General features: G+C 48.3%; 1 protein-coding gene across 2 annotated transcripts in view; it reads left to right on the top strand.

The window, feature by feature from the left end:
* Positions 1 to 9,234: 9,234 nt before the first annotated feature.
* The window catches only part of PPP4C (protein phosphatase 4 catalytic subunit), a 49,738-nt gene continuing 39,132 nt past the window's right edge, over positions 9,235 to 19,840 (top strand). Inside the window, exon 1 of one of the 2 annotated variants that reach the window (XM_089663212.1) lies at positions 9,235 to 9,391. The gene's annotated coding sequence lies outside the window, so the exon portion shown is untranslated. The remainder of the gene's footprint in view (positions 9,392 to 19,840) is intronic. The other variant, XM_089663213.1, reaches the window with a different exon arrangement.

The following is a 19,840-nucleotide window of genomic DNA, read 5'->3' as shown; positions in this document are numbered from 1 at the left end:
TCCTGTGCTGGTGTGTCCAGATCTCTCTCCTCTCTACATTCACTACACTTCTACAGATTCTTGTCCTGGTGTCACTGGGACAGGAAGTGATGGGAAATCTGCCCAATGGGGACACTGAAAAAAAACACATTGATGCCTGGGCCTTCTTGTCCCTTGACAACTGCTGACCCATCCAGATTTCCTTTCCTGGTGTCACAGGGAAAGGAAGTGATGGGAAATCTACCCAATGGGGACACTGAACAAAAAAAAAACATATTGATGTCTGCGTCTTCCTGCCCCTGTGACAACTGGTGTCCCATCCAGATTTCCTTTCCTGGTGTCACAGGGACAGGAAGTGATGGGAAATCTGCCCAATGGGGACACTGAAAAAAACACATTGATGCCTGGGCCTTCTTGTCCATGTGACAACTGCTTTCCCATCCAGATTTCCTTTCCTGGTGTCACAGGGACAGGAAGTGATGGGAAATCTACCCAATGGGGACACTGAAAAAAAAAACACATATTGATGTCTGCGCCTTCCTGCCCCTGTGACAACTGGTGTCTCATCCATATTTCCTTTCCTGGTGTCACAGGGACAGGAAGTGATGGGAAATCTGCCCAATGGGGACACTGAAAAAAACACATGTTGATGTCTGCACCTTCCTGTTCATGTGACAACTGCTCATCCATTCTAGTCCTGGTGTCACAGGGCAAGGAAGTGATGTGAAATCTTTCCAATGGGGACACAAAAAAAACACATGTTGATGCCTGTGCCTTCCTGTCTATGTGACAACTGATGTCCCACCCAGATTTCCTTTCCTGATGTCACAGGGACAGGAAGTGATGGGAGATCTCCCCAGTGGGGACACAGAAATTTTTTTTTTTTTTTATGTCTGTACCTTTCTGCTCCGTGACAGCTGCTTTTCCATCCAGGTTCCTTGACCGGGTGTCACAGGGGCGAGAAGTGATGGGAAATCTCTCCAAAGGGGACACAAATGACACATTTTGCCTTCCTGTCCATGTGACAACTGCTCTCTCGTCCAGATTTCTTGTCTTGGTGTCACAGGGACAAGAAATGGAGGGAAATCTCTCCAATGGGAACAAAGACAAAAGACATTTTGGTGTCTGTGTTTTCTTGCTCTTGTGACAACCGCTCTCCATACAAGTTTCTTGTCCTGGTGTCACAGGGACAGGAAGTGATGGGAAATCTCTCCAATAGGGATACAGAAAAAACACATTTTGATGCCTGTGCCTTCCTGTTCTTGTGACAACTGCTCATTCATCCCAATCTTGGTGTCACAGGGACAGAAAGTGATGGGAAATATCTCCAATGGGGACACAAAAACACATTTTGATGTCTGTGCCTTCCTGTCCCTAAGACAACTGCTCATCCATCCTAGTCCTGGTGTCACAGGGACAGGAAGTGATGGAAAATCTCTCCAATGGGGACACAAATGAAACATTTTGCCTTCCTGTCCATGTGACAACTGCGCTCTCATCCAGATTTCTTGTCCTGGTGTTATAGGGAGAGGAAATGATGGGAAATCTCCCCAATGGAGACACAGACAAAACACATTTTGCTGTCTTTGTTTCCCTGCTCCTGTAATAACTGCTCCCCATGCATGTTTCTTGTCCTTGTGTCACAGGGACAGGAAGTGATTGGAAATCTCTCTGATAGAGACAGGAAAAAAAAAACCACATTTTGATGTCTGTGCCTTTCTGCTCCTATGACAACTACTTTTCTATCCACGTTTCTTGTCCTGGTGTCACAGGGGCAAGAAGTGATGAGAAATCTCTCCAATCGGGACACAGACAAAAACACGTGCCTTTCTGCTCCTATGACAACTACTTTTCCAAATACGTTTCTTGTTCTGGTGTCACAGGAACAGGAAGTGAAGGAAAATCTCTCCAATGTGGACACAGACAAAAGCACATTTTGATTTCTGTATCTTTCTGTCCAAGTGACAACTCCCCATACATGTATCTTGTCCTGGTGTCACAGGAACAGGAAATGAAGAGAAATCTCTCTAATGGGGACACAGACAAAACACATTTTGATGTCTGCGCCTTCCTGTCCCCGTGACAACTGCTCCCTGTACAAATTTCTTGTCCTGGTGTCACAGGAACAGGTAGTGATGGGAAATCTCGCCAATGGGGACACTGAAAAAAACACGTTGATGCCTGTGCCTTCCTATCCATGTGACAACTGCTGTCCCATCCAGATTTCCTTTCCTGCTGTCACAGGAACAGGAAGTGATGGGAAATCTCTCCAGTGGGGACACTAATAAAAACAAAACATTTGGCAATGCTGGACTGGAGTTGAGCTCAAACTGTCCATGCAGAGCTGGAGGGTAAATTTTATGATTTTTTTTTTCAATGGAGATTTTTATGGAAGAGAATGAATAGAACACGTTAAGCACACATTGTCATGGACAATAAAGAAAAATGAATCGTGAAAATTTTAACTCAAGGCAGACATAAATGACAAATGCATCAATAAATGTTTTTTTTTTTCCCTACTGCAATGAATGTACCTGGTATCAGCCTTTTGCAGTTCCTGTACAGCAGAGCTCAGACTGGGAGGGTAGAAGCAGCACAAAGCGCCAAACAGTTGTGCTGCCCTGCTAGAAGCATGCTGATAGGAGGAAAGAGTAGAGTGACAGAGGTGAGCTCATCTGTCTGCTGCTTCTCGAATTGCTGGCCAATCACAGGCTTTCATGTGCGCAGGTGCAGCACAGTGGATCTGCGACTTTCCTTGGTTAGCTGCGCTTCGCCATAGACTTCCATTATATCCTGCAGGTGAAAGCAAATAAAAACTCCTGCATTCAAACCTGTAGGATCTAATAGAAGTCTGTGGTGCAGGAAAAACCGCAGGTACACTGCACCCACTGTGTGGGTAGACCGCAGCACACCAATGTGAAAGCAGCCCTATACTATTATGCCCAGTGTATTGCTTCACACTGACCTGAAGATCTCTTCTTTCCTTCTACTGGCACCACTCTGGAGACCGATAGTCGGGATAAGAGGTGGAGTGCAGTTGGTGTCACTCGGCATGGGACAGGAGCCGGCACCACAGAGGAGACATCGGATTATGCGGCTCTTGCTCCTTACTACAGATCCAACTTACCAAGTAGTCCCTCTGCACTGCACTTTGTTTGATGCTCTGGGATGGCGGGTCAGCAAGTCCAAATCGCGATCTACCAGTCACCTGCCCGTGATCTACTGGTTGCTGACCCCCCGCTTTAGAGGCTCCAGAAACAAAAAATAATAAATGCACTTTTTACCTGCAAAACATTTATTCTTTGTTGTAAAAAGGGGAACTTATCCTTTGAGACTCGATATCAGGGCGGACTGACCATTTGGAAACTTGGGCACTGCCCAAGGGCCAGGGGTCAGTAGGGGGCCCCCCATGAGATGCCCCTGGTACCTTTTTTATAGGCTTTTTTGAGTTTGGGCAAGGACAAGGGCCCCATGATCCCCTATTGCCCGGGGGCCCCATGAGTTGTCAGTTCGCCCCTGCAGGGGCCCCATGATTCCCTATTGCCCGGGGGCTCCATGAGTTGTCAGTTCGCCACTGCAGGGGCCCCATGATCCCCTATTGCCCGGGGGCCCCATGAGTTGTCAGTCCGCCCCCGCTCGATATGTTTGGTATCTATTTACTCAACACAACCCAGTTGTTTGTATAATATTGTGTTTTGTGCACTAATATTCATTTCAGGGTGTTTTCTCCTCAAAATATGTGCTTGATGAATAACGGCACAAATATCGTGTAACATAAAGAATTGCAACTGACACCTTTTTATTCTTCAGGGCCTCTGCTTTCAGAAAATATGTACTTTTTGGGGGTTTGCAGTGCTTTCTAGCAAAAATGTGTGACAAAAAACTGCCCTGCTAGACAAGTGATTAAAGTGTTAGTAAACTCCGGACCCTGCATTCACTATACCCGCTCTCCCCGGACCCTGCATTCACTATATCCGCTCTCCCCGGACCCTGCATTCACTATATCTGGTCTCCCCGGACCCCACATTCACTATATCCGCTCTCCCCGGACCCCGCATTCACTATATCCGCTCTCCCCGGACCCCGCATTCACTATATCCGCTCTCCCCGGACCCCGCATTCACTATATCCGCTCTCCCCGGACCCCGCATTTACTACATCCGCTCTCCCCGGACCCCGCATTCACTATATCTGGTATCCCCGGACCCCGCATCCACTATATCCGGTCTCCCCGGACCCCGCATTCACTATATCTGGTATCCCCGGACCCCGCATTCACTATATCTGGTCTCCCCGGACCCTGCATTCACTATATCCGCTCTCCCTGGACCCTGCATTCACTATATCTGCTCTCCCCGGACCCCGCATTCACTATATCCGCTCTCCCTGGACCCCGCATTCACTATATCCGGTCTCCCCGGACCCTGCATTCACTATATCTGGTCTCCCCGGACCCCGCATTCACTATATCTGCTCTCCCCGGACCCCACATTCACTATATCCGCTCTCCCCGGACCCCGCATTCACTATATCCGCTCTCCCCGGACCCTGCATTCACTATATCTGGTCTCCCCGGACCCCGCATTCACTATATCCACTCTCCCCGGACCCTGCATTCACTATATCTGTTCTCCCCGGACCCCACATTCACTATATCCGCTCTCCCCGGACCCCGCATTCACTATATCCGCTCTCCCCGGACCCCACATTCACTATATCCGCTCTCCCCGGACCCCACATTCACTATATCCGCTCTCCCCGGACCCTGCATTCACTATATCTGGTCTCCCCGGACCCCGCATTCACTATATCTGGTCTCCCCGGACCCTGCATTCACTATATCCGCTCTCCCCGGACCCCGCATTCACTATATCTGGTCTCCCCGGACCCCACATTCACTATATCCGCTCTCCCCGGACCCCACATTCACTATATCCGCTCTCCCCGGACCCTGCATTCACTATATCTGGTCTCCCCGGACCCTGCATTCACTATATCTGGTCTCCCCAGACCCTGCATTCACTATATCTGGTCTCCCCGGACCCTGCATTCACTATATCCGCTCTCCCCGGACCCCGCATTCACTATATCCGCTCTCCCCGGACCCCGCATTCACTATATCCGCTCTCCCCGGACCCCGGTCCCACACTGAGTATAACAAGCACACTTTCCTGCATCTACAGACTGATTGTACTGTTGGGGGTTTAGTGACACTTTAACTGCTTTACAACCGCACTATAATAAATGACGGGTACAGCGCAGTTGTCCATTTCTTGGAGGGTGTCATATGACGTCCTCCCAGAATGCACCCCCAGTGGCGTGCACCACAGCTGATCACGACATGGTAAAATCAAGGCCAATCACAGCACCCTTTTACCACGTGATCAGCCGTGTCCAATGACACAGCAGATCACAATGTAAATACAGTTGCCGGTTATCGGCAGCACTTTCCTCACAGCTGTCACAGTGCGAGGAATGTACTGAGGACAACTGGCAAATGATCTGCTCTGATCTTCAGTGCCCAGCAGTGCCACCCACCAGTGCCCAGCAGTGCCGCCCAGCAGTACCACCCAGCAGTGCCCAGCAGTGCCGCCCAGCAGTGCCACCTATCAGTGCCCATCATTACTGCATATCAGTGCAGCATCATCATTGCCTCCTCATCAATGCCCACCAGTGCCACCTCATCAGTACAGCCTATCAGTGCCCATCAGTGCTGCCTATCCTTGCTGCTTCATCAGTGCCCATCAGTGCTGCTATCCGTGCCACTTCATCAGTGCCCTATCTGTGCCACTTCATCAGTGCTGCTATCCATGCCACTTCATCAGTGCCCATCAGTGCTGCCTATCTGTGCAGCCTCATCAACGGACATCAGTGAAAGAGAATAATTATCTGTTTGCAAAACATTATAACAGAAACAAAGGAAAAAAAAAAAATTTTTTCAAATGTTTTGCTCTTTTTTTGTTTATAGCGCACAAAATAAACCCCCAGCAGCGAGTACATACCACCCAAAGAAAGCTCTATTTGTGTGAAAAAAAATGATACAAAATGTCATATGGATGCAGTGTTGCACGACCGCGCAATTGTCACTCAAAGTGCAAAAAAAAAAGCTGAAAATTGTCCTGGGCAGGAAGGGGGGAGGCGAGGGGTTAAATACAAAAGACCAGCAGATCAAAAATTCTCCTTTTTTTTTTTTGCTGCTGATTTGTGGCAGTGAACACCGGCGGTAAGGAATCATTATGTGCTGCCGCTGTTTGTACCGTCATTGTATGAATGCAGCTCACAGGTCTGAGTCATCATTAATCTCCGCTTCAATAAATGGCAGTCACCTCTGCGCTACAATGTGATCTCCCCGCCTCCCATTATCTGCACCCGGTACCTGTGTACACTGACTCACCGCTGACTCAGGGATTGAACTTCATCCACGCACACACAGCGAATGCTGTCACGTTTACTACAGGACGGTCTATGCGGGTGCCACGACACGCGGTTACCCATCGCAGCCAGTGATAGCACTTAGGGCTCATTCACGCCATGTACTGCGCCAATCGATGAAGGTTCCACGCTGGGATCCATGGAAAAAAATGATTCCCTATGTGCCTGTTCGCACCATAAACTCAAATTAGGACCTGCGGCTGTGTTCATGCAGCCGCTGCATCCTCATAGAGTAACAGACAGCTCCCGCCGCACAAACAAAACGCTCATTCACACTGTATAAACACATATGAATGAGTCCTTCATTTAAAAAAAAAAAAAAAAAAAAAAAATTTGTACAATTTTTGAAGCTCATTTTTATAATTTTTTATTTTTGTATTTTTCTAAATAATTTTTTTTACAGTTTTTTTAAGTTATTTATTTATTTATTTTTTTACAATTTTTGAAACTCATTTTTTTTATATTTTTTTATTTTTATATTTTTCTAAATAATTTTTTTACAGTTTTTTTTCAGTGTATTTATTTATATTTTTTTACAATTTTTGAAACTCGTTTTTTATAATTTTTTATTTTTGTATTTTTCTAAAAAATTTATTTTACAGTTTTTTTTAAGTTATTTATTTATATATTTTTACAATTTTTGAAACTCATTTTTTTTAAATACTTTTTTATTTTTGTATTTTTCTAAATAATTTTTTTTAGTTTTTTTTTAAATTTATTTATTTATATATTTTGTTACAATGTTTTAAGCTTATTTTTTAAATTTTTTTTAATTTTTCAAAATAATTTTGTTAGTTTTTTTTAAAGTTATTTATATATTTTTTTTTCAATTTTTGAAACTCTTTTATAATTTTTTATTTTTGTATTTTTCTAAATAATTTTTTTTACAGTTTTTTTAAATGTATTTATTTATATATTTCTTACAATTTTTGAAACTCATTTTTTTTATAATTTTGTTATTTTTCTAAATAATTTTTTACAGTTTTTTTAAAAGTTATTTATTTATATATTTTTTTACGTTTTAAGCTTATTTTTTACAATCTTTTTTTTTTATTTTTCTAAATAATTTTGTTACAGTTTTTTTTAAAGTTATTTATATATTTTTTGTACAATTTTTAAAAATTATTTTTTACAACTGGTTATTTTTTTTTTTACAGTTCAGGAATGCGCATATCGTATTGCCCGACGCCCGGGACATGCAGTTCCAGGCCCCAGGCAGGTGGGGTTTCTTTTACATTTTAGCCCTGCTGCAGTTGGGGCACAGTGGTAGTCATTAGTTGGGGTACAGTGGTAGTTGGGGTACAGTGGTAGTCATTAGTTGGGGTTCAGTGGTAGTTGGGGTACAGTAGTAGTCATTAGTTGGGGTACGGTGGTAGTCATTGGTTGGGTTACAGTGGTAGTTGGGGTACAGTGGTAGTCTGTTGGGGTACAGTGGTAGTTGGGGTACAGTGGTAGTTGGGGTACGGTGGTAGTCATTGGTTGGGGTACAGTGGTAGTTGGGGTACAGTGGTAGTCATTGGTTGGGGTACAGTGGTAGTTGGGGTACAGTGGTAGTCATTAGTTGGGGTACAGTGGTAGTCATTGGTTGGGGTACAGTGGTAGTTGGGGTACAGTGGTAGTCTGTTGGGGTACAGTGGTAGTTGGGGTACAGTGGTAGTCTGTTGGGGTACAGTGGTAGTTGGGGTACGGTGGTAGTCATTGGTTGGGGTACAGTGGTAGTTGGGGTACAGTGGTAGTCATTGGTTGGGGTAGAGTGGTAGTTGGGGTACAGTGGTAGTCATTAGTTGGGGTACAGTGGTAGTTGGGGTACAGTGGTAGTCATTAGTTGGGGTTCAGTGGTAGTTGGGGTACAGTAGTAGTCATTAGTTGGGGTACAGTGGTAGTCATTGGTTGGGGTACAGTGGTAGTCTGTTGGGGTACAGTGGTAGTTGGGGTACGGTGGTAGTCATTGGTTGGGGTACAGTGGTAGTCATTAGTTGGGGTACAGTGGTAGTCATTGGTTGGGGTACTGTGGCAGTTGGGGCACAGTGGTAGTCAGTTGGGGTACAGTGGTAGTTGGGGTACAGTGGTAGTCATTGGTTGGGGTACAGTGGTAGTTAGGGTACAGTGGTAGTCATTGGTTGGGGTACAGTGGCAGTTGGGGTACAATGGCAGTTGGGGTACAGTGGCAGTTGGGGTACAATGGCAGTTGGGGTACAGTATTTATTGGTTGAGTGGTATTTCTCGGTGATAGGTCCTCTTTATCACACCGGAAGTACGCAGGGGCGATCCCTCACAGAAGGCTCTGGCTGCAGACTGGAGCTCCATTCTGGACAGGAAACATGTCACCTCCACTCCACTTTTTGTTTTAGCTAACTTTATTGTAACAATCTACGGCTGCAGACTGGAGCTCCACTCGGAAAATAAACAGGTGACCTCCACTACATTTTTTTTTTCATTAATGAACTTTAACATAAACAACCTAGGCCTCATCTCGAGAGAGGGTCTGGCTGGAGATAGAGGTCACGTTTCCTATCGGGTGGAGCTCCACTTGGCTTGTCTGTTACAATAAAGTTCACTAGAAATTAAAAAAGGGTTAGTGGAGGTCACATGTTTCCTGTAGAAGATGGAGCTCCATTCTGCAGCCAGAATCTGTTTCGGGGCGCACGTTACATAAAGCCCCGACAGGATGATGACGCTCATGTCACGTGCACTGGCCTCCTTCCTCTCTCTTTTTCCCGCCACGAGCTCGCGCAGGGGATGGTTGCCAGGCAGAGGCGAGAGCGCGCAGCTGTAGAAGGCGGAGAAGGGGGGTGGAGTCGGAGGAGGCGGGGCGCGGCGGTATTGACGTCATCATCTCGCGTTGCTTCTCTCTCGGTGTGTGTGGAGGAGGAGGAGGCGGCGGCGCCGGCGGGAGACACACCGGAGGAGCTGAAGGGGGAACATCCGCCGACACCCCGCCGTACACCGGACACAGGGGCCTCCCGGGGACACCGAGAAGGTAATACTGGGCTCAGGGGTCTGAGAGACACCGTTACCGGGGGATAGCCAGGTAATGACACCTCATATAGGGCCCCTGAGATGTGTATACATACATATACACCCCGTACAGGACCCGTATATAGAGTTCAGTGTATATATATCTATATCCCGTACAGGACCTGTATATAGAGTTCAGTATATATATATCCCGTACAGGACCCGTATATAGAGTTCAGTGTATATATATCCCGTACAGGACCCGTATATAGAGTTCAGTATATATATCCCGTACAGGACCTGTATATAGAGTTCAGTATATATATCCCGTACAGGACCTGTATATAGAGTTCAGTGTATATATATCCCGTACAGGACCTGTATATAGAGTTCAGTGTATATATATCCCGTACAGGACCTGTGTATAGAGTTCAGTGTATATATATATATCCCATACAGGACCTGTATATAGAGTTCAGTGTATATATATCTATATCCCGTACAGGACCTGTATATAGAGTTCAGTGTATATATCCCATACAGGACCTGTATATAGAGTTCAGTGTATATATCCCGTACAGGACCTGTATATAGAGTTCAGTGTATATATATATCCCGTACAGGACCCGTATATAGAGTTCAGTGTATATATATCCCGTACAGGACCTGTATATAGAGTTCAGTGTATATATATCCCGTACAGGACCCGTATATAGAGTTCAGTATATATATATCCCGTACAGGACCTGTATATAGAGTTCAGTGTATATATATCCCGTACAGGACCCGTATATAGAGTTCAGTATATATATATCCCGTACAGGACCCGTATATAGAGTTCAGTATATATCCCGTACAGGACCTGTATATAGAGTTCAGTATATATCCCGTACAGGACCTGTATATAGAGTTCAGTGTATATATATCCCGTACAGGACCTGTATATAGAGTTCAGTGTATATATATCCCGTACAGGACCTGTATATAGAGTTCAGTGTATATATATCCCGTACAGGACCCGTATATAGAGTTCAGTATATATATATCCCGTACGGGACCTGTATATAGAGTTCAGTATATATATATCCCGTACGGGACCCGTATATAGAGTTCAGTATATATCCCGTACAGGACCTGTATATAGAGTTCAGTATATATCCCGTACAGGACCCGTATATAGAGTTCAGTATATATCCCGTACAGGACCCGTATATAGAGTTCAGTGTATATATATCCCGTACGGGACCCGTATATAGAGTTCAGTGTATATATATCCCGTACATGACCCGTATATAGAGTTCAGTGTATATATATATATCCCGTACGGGACCTGTATATAGAGTTCAGTGTATATATATCCCGTACAGGACCTGTATATAGAGTTCAGTGTATATATATCTATATCCTGTACGGGACCTGTATAGTCTGTTTTGTATATGTATATATATCCGCTCTAATTCATCCCAAAGGTGTTCTATGGGGTTGAGGTCAGGACTCTGTGCAGGACAGTCAAGTTCCTCCACCCCAAACTGGCTCCTCCATGTCTGTATGGACCTTGCTTTCTGCACTGGTGCGCAGTCATGTTGGAACAGGAAGGGGCCATCCCCAAACTCCTCCCACAATGTTGGGGGCATGAAATTGTCCAAAGTGGCTTGGTATGCTGATACCTTAAGAGTTCCCTTCACTGGAACTAGGGGGCCAAGCCCACCCCCTGAAAAACAACCCCACATCATAATCCCCCCCCCCCCCCTCCTCCACCAAACTTTACACTTGGCACAATGCAGTCAGGCAAGTACCGTTCTCCTGGCAGCCGCCAAACTCAGACATGTCCATCGGATTGCCAGACAGAGAAGCGTGATTGGTCACTCCAGAGAACAAGTCTCCACTGCTCTAGAGTCCAGTGGCGGCGTGCTTTACACCACGGCATCCGACGCTTTGCATTGCACTTGGTGATGGAAGGCTTGGATGCAGCTGCTCAGCCATGGAAACCCATTCCATGAAGCTCTCTACACACTGTTGTTGGGCTCATCTGAAGGCCACACCAAGTTTGGAGGTCTTTAGCTATTGACTCTGCAGACAGTTGGCGACTTCTGCGCACTGTGCGCTTCAGCATGCGCTGACCCCGCCCTGTCATGTGACGTGGCCTACCACTTGGTGGCTGAGTTGCTGTTCCCAGTTGCTTCCACTTTGTTATAATCCCACTAACAGTTGAGCGTGGAATATTTAGTAGCCAGGAAATGTCACGGATGGACTTATTGCACAGGTGGCAACGCTTGGATTCACAAATCATCAGTCAACCCCCAACAGAGACCTGATCATGGGCACCCCCCCATGAACATGGTCATCACTCAGATGTGCCCATTCAATAGGATGGCTGAGTGACTGTAATGGCGGAGGAACCTCCAGCTCAGCTCTGTTGGTGTCAGAGGATCTCCCGTGCAGTGGTGTGAGCTGGTGCTTCTGCCTCGGGTCATGCCTGTTAGTATTCCAGAGCAGAAGAGTGCGGGCATGTTTGGGACTGCGGAGAAATGGAGCGGACACTGGAGCCTTCTGTTCAGACGGTCACTCCTGGCACCATCTTGGACGTGTTCCCCAGCAGAAGGGTTTAATTCTTGGAGGGCTGCAACTGAACGTGCATCCTCGGCCGACTGCTCCCCTGTAAACGTTGCACTCCGGGTGACCATCCTACACACACTATGCCACTTTCAGATCAGCAATGAATGGGCTGACAAAAGCCCAGGCGCCTGGATGCACTTTCTAGTCACCATGGCGACTGGGATTGGTCGAGCCCTGCCATACAGGACCTGTGTATAGAGTTCAGTGTGTATCCAATGTACTGGGTCTGACTATAGTGATGTTCGTGATCTCTGTATCCTCTATATGGCGTCAGGTGGAATATGATGATTCATATGGTGGATGTCACATATAGGTGTTCAGCCGCTCTGTCCCCCCCCCCCCCTTATCTCTATATCCTTTATTATTGGAATATAAATTTCCTGTAATAACTATATAATGTCTCCTCTGGGTGCGGTCACTGATATTGTAACAGCTATGACCAGTATGGAGCAGGGTGGACTGACCATTTGGAAACTTGGGCACTGCCCAAGGGCCCGGGGTCAGTAGGGAGCCCCATGAGATGCCCCTGGTACCTTTTTCATAGGCTTTTTTGAGTTTGGGCAAGGACACAGGGGCCCCATGATCCCCTATTGCCCGGGGGGCCCCATGAGTTGTCAGTCCGCCCCTGGTATGGAATGAATATATCTATCTATATATATATATATCATCATACCCTGACCCTCAAGGGGCGTACAATCTAAGGTCCCTAACTCACATTCATACATACACATACTAGGGACCAATATAGATAGGAGCCAATTCACCTACCAGCATGTGTTTACAGTGCTGGAGCAAGCCGGAGTACCCGGAGGAAACCCGCACAGGAGAACATGCAAACTCCAGGCAGGTGGTGCTGTGGTTGGGTTTCGAACCAACGACCCGAGTACTGCCAGGTGGAAATGCTAACCATTTAGGCATTGTGTTGCCCAGTCCCTAACCCTCAAGGGGCGTACAATCTAAGGTCCCTAACCCTCAAGGGGCGTACAATCTAAGGTCCCTAACCCTCAAGGGGCGTACAATCTAAGGTCCCTAACCCTCAAGGGGCGTACAATCTAAGGTCCCTAACCCTCAAGGGGCGTACAATCTAAGGTCCCTAACCCTCAAGGGGCGTACAATCTAAGGTCCCTAACCCTCAAGGGGCGTACAATCTAAGGTCCCTAACCCTCAAGGGGCGTACAATCTAAGGTCCCTAACCCTCAAGGGGCGTACAATCTAAGGTCCCTAACCCTCAAGGGGCGTACAATCTAAGGTCCCTAACCCTCAAGGGGCGTACAATCTAAGGTCCCTAACCCTCAAGGGGCGTACAATCTAAGGTCCCTAACCCTCAAGGGGCGTACAATCTAAGGTCCCTAACCCTCAAGGGGCGTACAATCTAAGGTCCCTAACCCTCAAGGGGCGTACAATCTAAGGTCCCTAACCCTCAAGGGGCGTACAATCTAAGGTCCCTAACCCTCAAGGGGCGTACAATCTAAGGTCCCTAACCCTCAAGGGGCGTACAATCTAAGGTCCCTAACCCTCAAGGGGCGTACAATCTAAGGTCCCTAACCCTCAAGGGGCGTACAATCTAAGGTCCCTAACCCTCAAGGGGCGTACAATCTAAGATCCCTAACCCTCAAGGGGCGTACAATCTAAGGTCCCTAACTCGCATTCATACACATACTAGGGACAACTTAGACAGGAACCAATTCACCTCCCAGCATGTCTTTGGCGTGTGTATGTATGTGTCAGTGATCAGTATTGCATGCGCTGTCCTGTATTTAGGGTTAGACCACACGCTCCTAGCACTCCGTAGTGGTTGTTCTCCTGTATTTTATGATCGGTGGCTCCCGTGTTGCCCATTATTAAAGCAATTTGCAGTCCTCGGGGATTATATCGTTCGGATTCAGGGACTCTTATTTCCTCTTTTATACCAATTATAAAATAAACACTCCTATCATCATTATAATAAATGGGTCTGATATCCATCGGGGTGTCTGACTGTTTGTGCTCTGTATACTGACACTTGTGTATATGGATCGGTGCGGCTGATGGTTTGTCAGGACGATTTCTGGTAGTCTGTGGTTTCTGTGCGATCGCCCCCCCCCCCCCCCTCAGTACAGCTGCTACATACAAGTTATACAAGAACTAACTTGTTGCATTAAAGATGTATCAGGACTGTAGCACTTATTACACAGCTGATTGTGAGACGCTACAGTGTTCAAATAACTTTACAGGGCTGGCTTTTTATATAAGTCATTAACCCCTTTGATGCCGATCGCACGCAAATATGCGACTTCTTGGCATCTGGGCCTTGACGCCGAGCGGCCACATATTTGCGTGCATTTAAAAAAATGAATATGTGCTGAAAGAGCGCATTCTGCACACTTCCAGCACATATGTTCGCTACTCCTGGGAAGGTCCCAATCTCCCCTTTCGATCGGGACCTTTTCCGATCATGTGTTGGCGAATCACGGCGGTCACATGACCCTAAAACCCCGCCCCGCCTCCCGGCTGCTGAAACATTTAAAGGTCCGGGAGGCACCGGCGCCTAGAGGTTAAAGTGAAACTTCACTCTCAATCAGCATTGACTATTTTTAATCCTTATGCTGCCATTATTAGTAAATAGATAGAAAAGCACATTGTATTGTTTAAACTTTTTTTTTTTTTTTACATTTCTTCGGTTACTTCCTGTTTTTTTGCCAAGGCAAATTATGTCATACATCCCAGGTGTCTTCAGGAGGGGAAGAGGGGCTTTCTCAGCTAAGCACACTCTCCAGCCTGCGTGCATGAGCTAAGAGCAGATGGATTCTAGGAAGTAAATGGTACATGTATTCAGGGCTTGATGAAATTTTTCTTTGAATCTATTAGCCAGCTAAAAAAGTTAAGAGCCAGGGAAGGGGGCAGTGTCACCCGAGGGGGGAGGGGGGGGGGCAGCAAGACTGGAAATGCATCTAAACCGCATGTGCGCTTTTAATTAATGAGGGGTTTTGTTTTTTTTTTTTTATTACTGCATGCTAGTCTCCTATTGAAAATGAATAGGTTAGTTACAAAAATGATTGTAAGACAGAATACAACTCCGCGCGATGACGTGATAATTCTTTCATTTCTGAGCATGCGCGGTCTTGGTCACTCTCTTTTCTACAGGCGAATACTGTACTGATTAAAGGGAAATCATTCGTTCTGTTACGAGAGAAAATTTCATTCTTGTCCCTTCAGATTATTTTCATGAAGTGTTGTGATTGGCTCTCGGAAGCTGTATACGAAGGATCAGATTATCAGGCGATCGCTGTGAAGTCGGTATATTTTGTCTGATATTCTCATTGTGTGTATCAGGCTTTAGTGATTGCCTGTAACACGCTCAGTCGCTGCCATGATTGCACCACGTGTGGACGCTTTTTCTGCTTGCTTCCATGTTCTAGAAATAGGCCAGATGCTTAAGTTCCTTTTATCCTTCATTTACACCGACCTTGCATGTTTAATCTTCTTACAGGGAATTGATCTGAGATCTAAAAAAAATTTTTTATACTTCGCAGATCATTTTCTCCCGCATTGCACATGCGTTGCAGCCTCATTTGTGTGGATGTTAAGGTCCATTGGAAGTAAATGGGCCATTTGTTTGTGACTGGAGCCTTCAATGCCTACATCTAGGTGGGCCATTTGTTTGTGACTGGAGCCTCCAATGCCTACACGTAGGCAGCCTCTGTGTATGGGGACACCAGCGCTCCTCCTAGTTTAGCGGGTATGGGTGAAAGACCCCCCCAAAACACACACTGGATGTTGTCGGAGATGCTCACCTGCATCCCAGATTAGCACAAGCAGCAGTGTCTGTGCAGCTCCTGCATCCCCATACACTTGCATGAGCTGCCTGCATGTACTACCCAGTGGCTCAAGCCACATAAGCGAGTGGCCCTCGTGAGCGAGGTCTCGGTCGCCTAAGCGAGTGGCCCTCGTGAGCGAGGTCTCGGTCGCCTAAGCGAGTGGCCCTCGTGAGCGAGGTCTCGGTCGCCTAAGCGAGTGGCCCTCGTGAGCGAGGTCTCGGTCGCCTAAGCGAGTGGCCCTCGTGAGCGAGGTCTCGGTCGCCTAAGCGAGTGGCCCTCGTGAGCGGGGTCTCGGTCGCCTAAGCGAGTGGCCCTCGTGAGCGGGGTCTCGGTCGCCTAAGCGAGTGGCCCTCGTGAGCGGGGTCTCGGTCGCCTAAGCGAGTGGCCCTCGTGAGCGGGGTCTCGGTCGCCTAAGCGAGTGGCCCTCGTGAGCGGGGTCTCGGTCGCCTAAGCGAGTGGCCCTCGTGAGCGGGGTCTCGGTCGCCTAAGCGAGTGGCCCTCGTGAGCGGTGTCTCGGTCGCCTAAGCGAGTGGCCCTCGTGAGCGGTGTCTCGGTCGCCTAAGCGAGTGGCCCTCGTGAGCGGGGTCTCGGTCGCCTAAGCGAGTGGCCCTCGTGAGCGGGGTCTCGGTCGCCTCAGCGAGTGGCCCTCGTGAGCGGGGTCTCGGTCGCCTCAGCGAGTGGCCCTCGTGAGCGGGGTCTCGGTCGCCTCAGCGAGTGGCCCTCGTGAGCGGGGTCTCGGTCGCCTCAGCGAGTGGCCCTCGTGAGCGGGGTCTCGGTCGCCTCAGCGAGTGGCCCTCGTGAGCGGGGTCTCGGTCGCCTCAGCGAGTGGCCCTCGTGAGCGGGGTCTCGGTCGCCTAAGCGAGTGGCCCTCGTGAGCGGGGTCTCGGTCGCCTAAGCGAGTGGCCCTCGTGAGCGGGGTCTCGGTCGCCTCAGCGAGTGGCCCTCGTGAGCGGGGTCTCGGTCGCCTCAGCGAGTGGCCCCCGGGAGCGGGGTCTCGGTCGCCTCAGCGAGTGGCCCCCGGGAGCGGGGTCTCGGTCGCCTCAGCGAGTGGCCCCCGGGAGCGGGGTCTCGGTCGCCTCAGCGAGTGGCCCCCGGGAGCGGGGTCTCGGTCGCCTCAGCGAGTGGCCCCCGGGAGCGGGGTCTCGGTCGCCTCAGCGAGTGGCCCCCGGGAGCGGGGTCTCGGTCGCCTCAGCGAGTGGCCCCCGGGAGCGAGGTCTCGGTCGCCTCAGCGAGTGGCCCCCGGGAGCGAGGTCTCGGTCGCCTCAGCGAGTGGCCCCCGGGAGCGAGGTCTCGGTCGCCTCAGCGAGTGGCCCCCGGGAGCGAGGTCTCGGTCGCCTCAGCGAGTGGCCCCCGGGAGCGAGGTCTCGGTCGCCTCAGCGAGTGGCCCCCGGGAGCGAGGTCTCGGTCGCCTCAGCGAGTGGCCCCCGGGAGCGGGGTCTCGGTCGCCTCAGCGAGTGGCCCCCGTGAGCGGGGTCTCGGTCGCCTCAGCGAGTGGCCCCCGTGAGCGAGGTCTCGGTCGCCTCAGCGAGTGGCCCCCGGGAGCGAGGTCTCGGTCGCTCTTGCAAATGTACCTGTTCAGTGCAATTGCTGGGGTTTCCTCTGCCCAGGTGCAGCATTGAGCCTGTCATTGTCCTCAATAGCTGTGCAATGCAGAGCCATTCATGTCAGTGACAGGCTCAGGGCTACCTGGGTCAGGGAAATGCGATGGCAAATACACTGAACAGGCTTGGCCAACCTGCGTGTGAGAGCCCTTGTGGTGCAGAAAGTGTCCCTTCTGGTCAGAGGTTTCTTCCAGACATCCATTTCCTTTTTTCCTTCCCCTTTGAACACAGCTCTGCTGTTGTGCGAGACGGAAAAAATCTTCACATGTTGCAGATTACTGCACCGCAGCTCACGAGAGGGCGGCACTTAAGTGTGAACGGAACACATAGAAAACACTGTTTTTGTGTGCCCTTGCGTAGACCTGCGGTTTTCTAGCACAGGTGAATAGCCGTGTACATGATGCAAATATAAATACATTCATGTGTTTACAAATGTCCTCTGATTCATGTGTAAGAGGCCTGACTGTGGAACAACCTCGTCTCGGCTCATTTTTGCTGATCTGCCCATTATCTGCTTCATGCAAAACTTGACATTTCTTCCCTGTGATCATCTCCCCCCTGGGGAAGACTAGGCTCCGTTCAATTAATTCCATTATCCACACACCCAAAATACCTTACTGCAGGGAAATGTCAAAGTTTTTAGGTTTGTGATCTGATACTTCAAGAACGTCTGTCAGAAGAGAAGGATTATCGGCTTCCTTAGAGGAAGGTTAGTACTAAAGTGAATGTTTCCATTGTTTGTTACTTTTGGTTTGCCTGGTGAACGCAGCCCATCTAAAACCACTTCCTCTTCAATGGCTCATTGTCTAGAATAGCCTTTCAGGTGTAAATCTAGGCTTGGGGAGGGGGAGGGGAAAGGGGGGGTTTGCTTGTGGTTCCTCCAGCAGTGATTATTTGACTTTGCATCTGATGGGGGACAGACGGTCTGAAAGACCCTCCACTGAATGTATTGCAATGCACATGTGACAGGGTGACCCGGAAGTGACGACATCTACATCACTTTCCGGGTCACAGCAAGAAGGCCTTGTTGGCCCCAGAGCCTGCAGATGGGCAAGCGGAGCCAGGAATACATGGCAGGGGTGCCATTACTGGGGTTGTCTGGAGTTTGCTTGTCAGTTTTATACACAACCCAGGTGGTCAAAGCCGCCAGATTGTAAGTCCCGGTTCACACCTATGCGGGCCGCGTTTTGCTCAGGCATGAGAGCCCATTCATTTGAATGGACTCCAGTGCCCGTGACACGCAGGAAAGAAGTCCCTGCACTACTTTGGAAACCGCAGCCGAGGTTCCCAGTACGGTTGCATTTTCCCAGTGCAGGCGCCGTGCTATCAGAACTAATGGCACCAGCCCGCGAGTCCGCAATTCTCTGTGTGGGTGGTGCGGCTGCACGGATTTTCGTGCGCATCCGCAGCAGCACCACCCGCATAAATGTGAACCAAGCGTAACCCCTGGTTCACATATTCGTGTTCCTGCGGGCCGCGTTCTGTGCGGGCACAAGAGCCCATTCATTTGAAAGGACTCCCGTGTCCCAGGACACGCAGGGAAGAAGTCCCTGCACTTCTTGTGAAAATGCCTCCCTCCTACAAATTACACCTGACACTGACCGCCGATGTAGATGGTTCTTTACTGAACATCAATGTTCAGAGACATTTCTCCACCGACAAGCAAAGTAAGGCCCCATGTACACGGGACCCTTCTGAACGATGGAAACTGACTGCTGGAAAACGTAGGTTAAAAAAACATCTATTTAGCTGCGTTTGCATACCGTGTTTATGAGCGTTTGCGCTTTAGAAGCGTTTGTGTTTTTTTTTTTTTTTTTTTTTTTTTTTTAAAGATCACCTCAGGAGACCTTCTAAAATGCTTAGAATGCACTGAAAAACAGTAAAAAAATTAACTATTTCAGACATTTTGAGAGAAATAGAGAGCAGAGGCAGAGAGAGCAGTATGTTGAGATTAGCGGTCTTTTTTTTTTTTTTTTTTTTTTTTTTTTTTTTTTGTGGTGTTTGGATGTTCCGGCTCATTTCTGTGCAGAGATTATTGCAGCCGTGTCTAACATATTTTCTTTCCTACGAAACCTCAAAGTATGGTGTGCCGGGTCCATCTGAGTACCGGGAAAACGCTTTACATGCATTTCATGATGAAAAAAAGGCTCTGGGCAGCATCTGGAAATGGAAGAGTTAAAAAAAAAAAAATTTTACAAACGTTTGGCTTTGAAACACTGATAAAATCTACTGCTGAACACAAGTTTGGTGCGTTCAAAAAGACTGTGAACTCAACTGCCTGTAAAGGACGATGTGAACACGGACACATAGGAGAACATTAGGGAGAGTTCAGGGGCTGCTGGGAAAAAAACGCAGAAAAGCTCCTAAACGTCCGTTTATCAGCTGCAGTGTACATGGAGCCTAAGGGAGTCTGTCTGTTTTTTGTTTTCTTTTTTTCCTGGCCATTGTTGTTTTTCA

Source organism: Staurois parvus, unplaced genomic scaffold (assembly GCF_062004578.1).
Source record: "Staurois parvus isolate SC_StPar_1 unplaced genomic scaffold, SC_StPar_1.0 ptg001640l, whole genome shotgun sequence".
NCBI lineage: Eukaryota > Metazoa > Chordata > Amphibia > Anura > Ranidae > Staurois > Staurois parvus.
This window is presented reverse-complemented; position numbering and strand designations above follow the sequence as displayed.